Raw genomic sequence first — 9,130 nt, forward strand, 5'->3', positions numbered from 1 at the left:
GTAACAGTGGTATTGCTCCAACGACAGACCAAATTAAAGAAAGGAAAGTGCAAAAGAAAGATAAGAAAAAGAAAAAGAAAGGAAGTTTTGCAAAATGAAATGAAAGAAAAATAAAAAAGGAACAAATAAGTTGTGGAAAATGAAATGAAAGAAAAATAAAAAGAAAAAGGAAGGAAGTTTGTGGAATACGAAAAATAAAAATAAAAAGAGAAATAAAAATAAAATAAAAAGGAAGGAAGTTTGTGGAATATGAAAACGAAAAATAAAAAAAGAAAAAAGGTTAGCAGTAACGCGCTTTGGCCTGGGCAGCGCTATAGCTAACTTAGCTATAGCGCGTTTTGCCAGCACGCGCTATAGCTAAGGAAAAGAAAAGGAAAAATAAAAAAAAAATAAAAAAGGTTAGCAGTAGCGTATTTTGGCCTGGGCAGCGCTGTAGCTAACTTAGCTATAGCGCGTTTTGCCAACACGCGTTATAGCTAAGTTGCCTATAGCACGTGAAGGAAATATGCCCTAGAGGCAATAATAATGTTATTATTTTATTTCCTTATATCATGATAAATGTTTATTATTCATGCTAGAATTGTATTATCCGGAAACATAATACTTGTGTGAATACATAGACAAACTAAACGTCACTAGTATGCCTGTACTTGACTAGCTCATTAATCAAAGATGGTTATGTTTCCTAACCATAAACATGTGTTGTCATTTGATTAACGGGATCACATCATTAGGAGAATGATGTGATTGATATGACCCATTCCATTAGCTTAGCACCCGATCGTTTAGTATGTTGCTATTGCTTTCTTCATGACTTATACATGTTCCTATGACTATGATATTATGCAACTCCCGTTTGCCGGAGGAACACTTTGTGTGCTACCAAACATCACAACGTAATTGGGTGATTATAAAGGAGCTCTACAGGTGTCTCCAAAGGTACATGTTGGGTTGCGTATTTCGAGATTAGAATTTGTCACTCCGATTGTCGGAGAGGTATCTCTGGGCCCTCTCGGTAATGCACATCACATAAGCCTTGTAAGCATTGAAACTAATGAGTTAGTTGCGAGATGATGTATTACGAAACGAGTAAAGAGACTTGCCGGTAACGAGATTGAACTAGGTATTGAGATACCGACGATCGAATCTCGGGCAAGTAACATACCAATGACAAAGGGAACAACGTATGTTGTTATGCGGTCTGATCGATAAAGATCTTTGTAGAATATGTGGGAGCCAATATGAGCATCCAGGTTCCGCTATTAGTTATTGACCGGAGACGTGTCTCGGTCATGTCTACATTGTTCTCGAACCCGTAGGGTCCTCACGCTTAAGGTTTCGATGACAGTTATATTATGAGTTTGTGAGTTTTGATGTACCGAAGGAGTTCGGAGTCCCGGATGAGATTAGGGACATGACGAGGAGTCTCGAAATGGCCGAGACATAAAGATTGATATATTGGACGGCTATATTCGGACACTGGAAGTGTTCCGGGGATGTTTTGGATAAAACCGGAGTACCGGGGGGGGGGGGTTACCGGAACCCCCTGGGGGGTTAATGGGCCTCATGGGCCTAAAGTGGAGAAGAGGAGGGGCGGCCAGGGCAGGCCGCGCGCCCCTCTCCCCCTAGTCTGAATTAGACAAGGAGGGAGGGGCGCCCCCCCCTTTCCTTCATCTCCTCTCTCCCTTCCTTCCCCCTCTCCTACTTGGACAAGGAAAAGGAGGGAGTCCTACTCCCGGTAGGAGTAGGACTCCTCCCTGGCGCGCCTCATCATGGCCGGCCGCCCCTCCCCCTTGCTCCTTTATATACGGGGGCAAGGGGGCACCTCTAGACACAACATTTGTTCCTTGAGATCTCTTAGCCGTGTGCGGTGCCCCCCTCCACCATAATCCTCGATAATATTGTAGCGGTGCTTAGGCGAAGCCCTGCGACGGTAGAACATCAAGATCGTCACCACGCCGTCGTGCTAACGAAACTCTTCCCCGACACTTTGCTGGATCGGAGTCCGGGGATCGTCATCAAGCTGAACGTGTGCTAGAACTCGGAGGTGCCGTAGTTTCGGTGCTTGATCGGTCGGGCCGTGAAGACGTACGACTACATCAACCGTGTTGTTATAACGCTTCCGCTTTCGGTCTACGTGGGTACATGGACAACACTCTCCCCTCTCGTTGCTATGCATCACCATGATCTTGCGTGTGCGTAGGATTTTTTTGAAATTACTACGTTCCCCAACAGTGGAATCCGAGCCTAGGTTTTATGTGTTGATGTTATATGCACGAGTAGAACACAAGTGAGTTGTGGGCGATATAAGTAATACTGCTTACCAGCATGTCATACTTTGGTTCGGTGGTATTGTTGGATGAAGCGGCCTGGACCGACATTACGCGTATGCTTACGCGAGACTGGTTCTACCTACGTGCTTTGCACACAGGTGGCTAGCAGGTGTCAGTTTCTCCAACTTTAGTTGAACCGAGTGTGGCTACGCCCGGTCCTTGCGAAGGTTAAAACAACACCAACTTGACAAACTATTGTTGTGGTTTTGATACGTAGGTAAGATTGGTTCTTGCTTAAGCCCGTAGCAGCCACAGTAAAACTTGCAACAACAAAGTAGAGGACGTCTAACTTGTTTTTGCAGGGCATGTTGTGATGTGATATGGTCAAGACATGATGCTAAATTTTATTGTATGAGATGATCATGTTTGTAACCGAGTTATCGGCAACTGGCAGGAGCCATATGGTTGTCGCTTTATTGTATGCAATGCAATCGCGATGTAATGCTTTACTTTATCACTAAGCGGTAGCGATAGTCGTGGAAGCATAAGATTGGCGAGACGACAACGATGCTACGATGGAGATCAAGGTGTCGCGCCGGTGACGATGGTGATCATGACGGTGCTTCGGAGATGGAGATCACAAGCACAAGATGATGATGGCCATATCATATCACTTATATTGATTGCATGTGATGTTTATCTTTTATGCATCTTATCTTGCTTTGATTGACGGTAGCATTATAAGATGATCTCTCACTAAATTATCAAGAAGTGTTCTCCCTGAAGTATGCACCACTGCCAAAGTTCGTCGTGCCCAGACACCACGTGATGATCAGGTGTGATAAGCTCTACGTCCATCTACAATGGGTGCAAGCCAGTTTTTGCACACGCAGAATACTCAGGTTAAACTTGACGAGCCTAGCATATGCAGATATGGCCTCGGAACACTGAGACCGAAAGGTCGAGCGTGAATCATATAGTAGATATGATCAACATAGCAATGTTCACCATTGAAAACTACTCCATTTCACGTGATGATCGGTTATGGTTTAGTTGATTTGGATCATGTAATCACTTAGAAGATTAGAGGGATGTCTTTCTAAGTGGGAGTTCTTAAGTAATATGATTAACTGAACTTAAATTTATCATGAACTTAGTACCTGATAGTATCTTGCTTGTTCATGTTTGATTGTAGATAGATGGCCCGTGCTGTTGTTCCGTTGAATTTTAATGCGTTCCTTGAGAAAGCAAAGTTGAAAGATGATGGTAGAAATTACACGGACTGGGCCCGTAACTTGAGGATTGTCCTCATTGCTGCATAGAAGAATTACGTCCTGGAAACACCGCTGGGTGCCAGACCTGCTGCTGGAGCAACACCAGATGTTATGAACGTCTGGCAGAGCAAAGCTGATGATTACTCGATAGTTCAGTGTGCCATGCTTTACGGCTTAGAATCGGGACTTCAACGACGTTTTGAATGTCATGGAGCATATGAGATGTTCCAGGAGTTGAAGTTAATATTTCAAGCAAATGCCCAGATTGAGAGATATGAAGTCTCCAATAAGTTCTATAGCTGCAAGATGGAGGAGAACAGTTATGTCAGTGAGCATATACTCAAAATGTCTGGGTATAATAATCACTTGTTTCAATTGGGAGTTAATCTTCCAGATGATTGCGTCATTGACAGAATTCTCCAATCACTGCCACCTAGCTACAAGAGCTTCGTGATGAACTATAATATGCAAGGGATGAATAAGACTATTGCCGAGCTTTTCGCAATGCTGAAAGCTGCAGAGGTAGAAATCAAGAAGGAGCATCAAGTGTTGATGGTCAACAAGACCACTAGTTTCAAGAAAAAGGGCAAAGGGAAGAAGAAGGGGAACTTCAAGAAGAACAACAAGCAAGTTGCTGATCAAGAGAAGAAACCCAAATCTGGACCTAAGCCTAAAACTGAGTGCTTCTAGTGCAAGCAGACTGGTCACTGGAAGCGGAACTGCCCGAAGTATTTGGCAGATAAGAAGGATGGCAAGGTGAACAAAGGTATATGTGATATACATGTTATTGATGTGTACCTTACTAGAGCTCGCAGTAGCACCTGGGTATTTGATACTGGTTCTGTTGCTAATATTTGCAACTCGAAACAGGGACTACGGATTAAGCGAACACTGGCGAAGGACGAGGTGACGATGCGCATGGGAAATGGTTCCAAAGTCGATGTGATCGCGGTCGGCACGCTACCTCTACAACTACCATCGGGATTAGTATTAGACCTAAATAATTGTTATTTGGTGCCAGCGTTGAGCATGAACATTATATCTAGATCTTGTTTAATGCGAGACGGTTATTCATTTAAATCAGAGAATAATGGTTGTTCTATTTATATGGGTAATATCTTTTATGGTCATGCACCCTTGAAGAATGGTCTATTTTTGATGAATCTCGATAGTAGTGATACACATATTCATAATGTTGAAACCAAAAGATGTAGAGTTGATAATGATAGTGCAACTTATTTGTGGCACTGCCGTTTAGGTCATATCGGTATAAAACGCATGAAGAAACTCCATACTGATGGTCCTTTGGAATCACTTGATTATGAATCACTTGGTACTTGCGAACCGTGCCTCATGGGCAAGATGACTAAAACACCATTCTCCGGTACTATGGAGATAGCAACAGATTTGTTGGAAATCATACATACATCTGTATGTGGTCCAATGAATGTTGAAGCTCGTGGCGGATATCGTTATTTTCTCACCTTCACAGATGATTTAAGCAGACATGGGTATATCTACTTAATGAAACATAAGTCTGAAACATTTGAAAAAGTTCAAAGAATTTCAGAGTGAAATTGAAAATCATCGTAACAAGAAAATAAAGTTTCTACGATCTGATCATAGAGGAGAATATTTGAGTTACGAGTTTGGTCTACATTTGAAACAATGCGGAATAGTTTCGCAACTCACGCCACCCGGAACACCACAGCGTAATGGTGTGTCTGAATGTCGTAATCGTACTTTACTTGATATGGTGCGATCTATGATGTCTCTTACAGATTTAGCGCTATCATTTTGGGGTTATGCTTTAGAGACGGCCGCATTCACGTTAAATAGGGCACCATCAAAATCCGTTGAAACGACGCCTTATGAACTGTGGTTTGGCAAGAAACCAAAGTTGTCGTTTCTGAAAGTTTGGGGCTGCGCTGCTTATGTGAAAAAACTTCAACCTGATAAGCTCGAACCCAAATCGGAGAAATGTGTCTTCATAGGATACCCAAAGGAAACTGTTGGGTACACCTTCTATCACAGATCCGAAGGCAAGACTTTTGTCGCTAAGAATGGATCCTTTCTAGAGAAGGAGTTTCTCTCGAAAGAAGTCAGTGGGAGGAAAGTAGAACTTGATGAGGTAACTGTACCTGCTCCCTTATTGGAAAGTAGTACATCGCAGAAACCGGTTTCTGTGACACCTACACCAATTAGTGAGGAAGCTAATCATAATGATCATGAAACTTCAGAACAAGTTACTACCGAACCTCGTAGATCAACTAGAGTAAGATCCGCACCAGAGTGGTACGGTAATCCTGTTCTGGAAGTCATGCTACTAGATCATGATGAACCTATGAACTATGAAGAAGCGATGGTGAGCCCAGATTCCGCAAAATGGCTTGGAGCCATGAAATCTGAGATGGGATCCATGTATGAGAACAAAGTGTGGACTTTGGTTGACTTGCCCAATGATCGGCAAGCAATTGAGAATAAATGGATCTTCAAGAAGAAGACTGACGCTAACGGTAATATTACTGTCTACAAAGCTCGACTTGTCGCAAAAGGTTTTCGACAAGTGCAAGGGATTGACTACGATGAGACCTACTCACCCGTAGCGATGCTTAAGTCTGTCCGAATCATGTTGGCAATTGCCGCATTTTATGATTATGAAATTTGGCAGATGGATGTCAAAACTGCATTGCTGAATGGATTTCTGGAAGAAGAGTTGTATCTAATGCAGCCGGAAGGTTTTATCGATCCAAAGGGAGCTAACAAAGTGTGCAAGCTCCAGCGATCCATTTATGGACTGGTGCAAGCCTCTCGGAGTTGGAATAAACACTTTGATAGTGTGATCAAAGCATTTGGTTTTGTACAGACTTTTGGAGAAGCCTGTATTTACAAGAAAGTGAGTGGGAGCTTTGTAGCATTTCTGATATTATATGTAGATGACATATTACTAATTGGAAATGATATAGAATTTCTGGATAGCATAAAGGGATACTTGAATAAGGGTTTTTCAATGAAAGACCTCGGTGAAGCTGCTTACATATAAGGCATTAAGATCTATCGAGGTAGATCAGGACGCTTAATTGGACTTTCACAAAGCACGTACCTTGACAAAATTTTGAAGAAGTTCAAAATGGATCAAGCAAAGAAAGGATTCTTGCCTGTGTTACAAGGTGTGAAATTGAGTAAGACTCAATGCACGACCAATGCAGAAGATAGAGAGAAAATGAAAGATGTTCCCTATGCTTCAGCCATAGGCTCTATCATGTATGCAATGTTGTGTACCAGACCTGATGTATGTCTTGCTATAAGTCTAGCAGGGAGGTACCAAAGTAATCCAGGAGTGGATCATTGGACAGCGGTCAAGAACATCCTGAAATACCTGAAAAGGACTAAGGATATGTTTCTCGTATATGGAGGTGACAAAGAGCTCATCGTAAATGGTTACGTTGATGCAAGTTTTGACACTGATCCGGACGATTCTAAATCGCAAACCGGATACGTGTTTACATTAAACGGTGGAGCTATCAGTTGGTGCAGTTCTAAACAAAGCATTGTGGCGGGATCTACATGTGAAGCAGAGTACATAGCTGCTTCGGAAGCAGCAAACGAAGGAGTCTGGATGAAGGAGTTCATGTCCGATCTAGGTGTCATACCTAGTGCATCGGGTCCAATGAAAATCTTTTGTGACAATACTGGTGTAATTGCCTTAGCAAAGGAATCCAGATTTCACAAGAGAACCAAGCACATCAAGAGACGCTTCAATTCCATCCGGGATCTAGTCCAGGTGGGAGACATAGAGATTTGCAAGATACATACGGATCTGAATGTTGCAGACCCGTTGACTAAGCCTCTTCCACAAGCAAAACATGATCAGCACCAAAGCTCCATGGGTGTTAGAATCATGACCGTGTAATCTAGATTATTGACTCTAGTGCAAGTGGGAGACTGAAGGAAATATGCCCTAGAGGCAATAATAATGTTATTATTTTATTTCCTTATATCATGATAAATGTTTATTATTCATGCTAGAATTGTATTATCCGGAAACATAATACTTGTGTGAATACATAGACAAACTAAACGTCACTAGTATGCCTCTACTTGACTAGCTCATTAATCAAAGATGGTTATGTTTCCTAACCATAGACATGTGTTGTCATTTGATTAACGGGATCACATCATTAGGAGAATGATGTGATTGACATGACCCATTCCATTAGCTTAGCACCCGATCGTTTCGTATGTTGCTATTGCTTTCTTCATGACTTATACATGTTCCTATGACTATGAGATTATGCAACTCCTGTTTGCCGGAGGAACACTTTGTGTGCTACCAAACGTCAAAACGTAATTGGGTGATTATAAAGGAGCTCTACAGGTGTCTCCAAAGGTACATGTTGGGTTGGCGTATTTCGAGATTAGGATTTGTCACTTCGATTGTCGGAGAGGTATCTCTGGGCCCTCTCGGTAATGCACATCACATAAGCCTTGCAAGCATTGCAACTAATGAGTTAGTTGCGAGATGATGTATTACGAAACGAGTAAAGAGACTTGCCGGTAACGAGATTGAACTAGGTATTGAGATACCGATGATCGAATCTCGGGCAAGTAACATACCGATGACAAAGGGAACAACGTATGTTGTTATGCAGTCTGACCGATAAAGATCGTCGTCGAATATGTGGGAGCCAATATGAGCATCCAGGTTCCGCTACTGGTTATTGACTGGAGACGTGTCTCGGTCATGTATAGATTGTTCTCGAACCCGTAGGGTCCGCACGCTTAAGGTTTCGATGATAGTTATATTATGAGTTTGTGAGTTTTGATGTACCGAAGGTGTTCGGAGTCCTGGATGAAATCGGGGACATGACAAGGAGTCTCGAAATGGTCGAGACATAAAGATTGATATATTGGATGGCTATATTCAGACACCGGAAGTGTTCCGGGGAAGTTTCGGATAAAGCCGGAGTACCGGGGGATTACAGGAACCCCCCGGGGGGTTAATGAGCCTCATGGGCCTAAAGTGGAGAAAAGGAGGGGCGGCCAGGGCAGGCCGCGCGCCCCCTCTCCCCCTAGTCCGAATTGGACAAGGAGGGAGGGGCGGCGCCCCCCTTTCCTTCATCTCCTCTCTCCCTTCCTTCCGCCTCTCCTACCTGGACAAGGAAAAGGAGGGAGTCCTACTCCCGGTAGGAGTAGGACTCCTCCCTGGCGCGCCTCATCATGGCCGGCCACCCCTCCCCCTTGCTCCTTTATATACGGGGGGCAAGGGGGCACCTCTAGACACAACAATTGATCCTTGAGATCTCTTAGCCGTGTGCGGTGCCCCCCTCCACCATAATCCTCGATAATATTGTAGCGGTGCTTAGGCGAAGCCCTGCGACGGTAGAACATCAAGATCATCACCATGCCATCGTGCTGACGAAACTTTTCCCCGACACTTTGCTGGATCGGAGTCCGGGGATCGTCATCGAGCTGAACGTGTGCTAGAACTCGGAGGTGCCGTAGTTTCGGTGCTTGATCGGTCGGGCCGTGAAGACGTACGACTACATCAACCGCGTTGTTATAACGCTTCCGCTTTCGGTC

This window comes from Triticum urartu, chromosome 6 (assembly GCF_003073215.2).
Source record: "Triticum urartu cultivar G1812 chromosome 6, Tu2.1, whole genome shotgun sequence".
NCBI classification, from domain to species: Eukaryota; Viridiplantae; Streptophyta; class Magnoliopsida; order Poales; family Poaceae; genus Triticum; species Triticum urartu.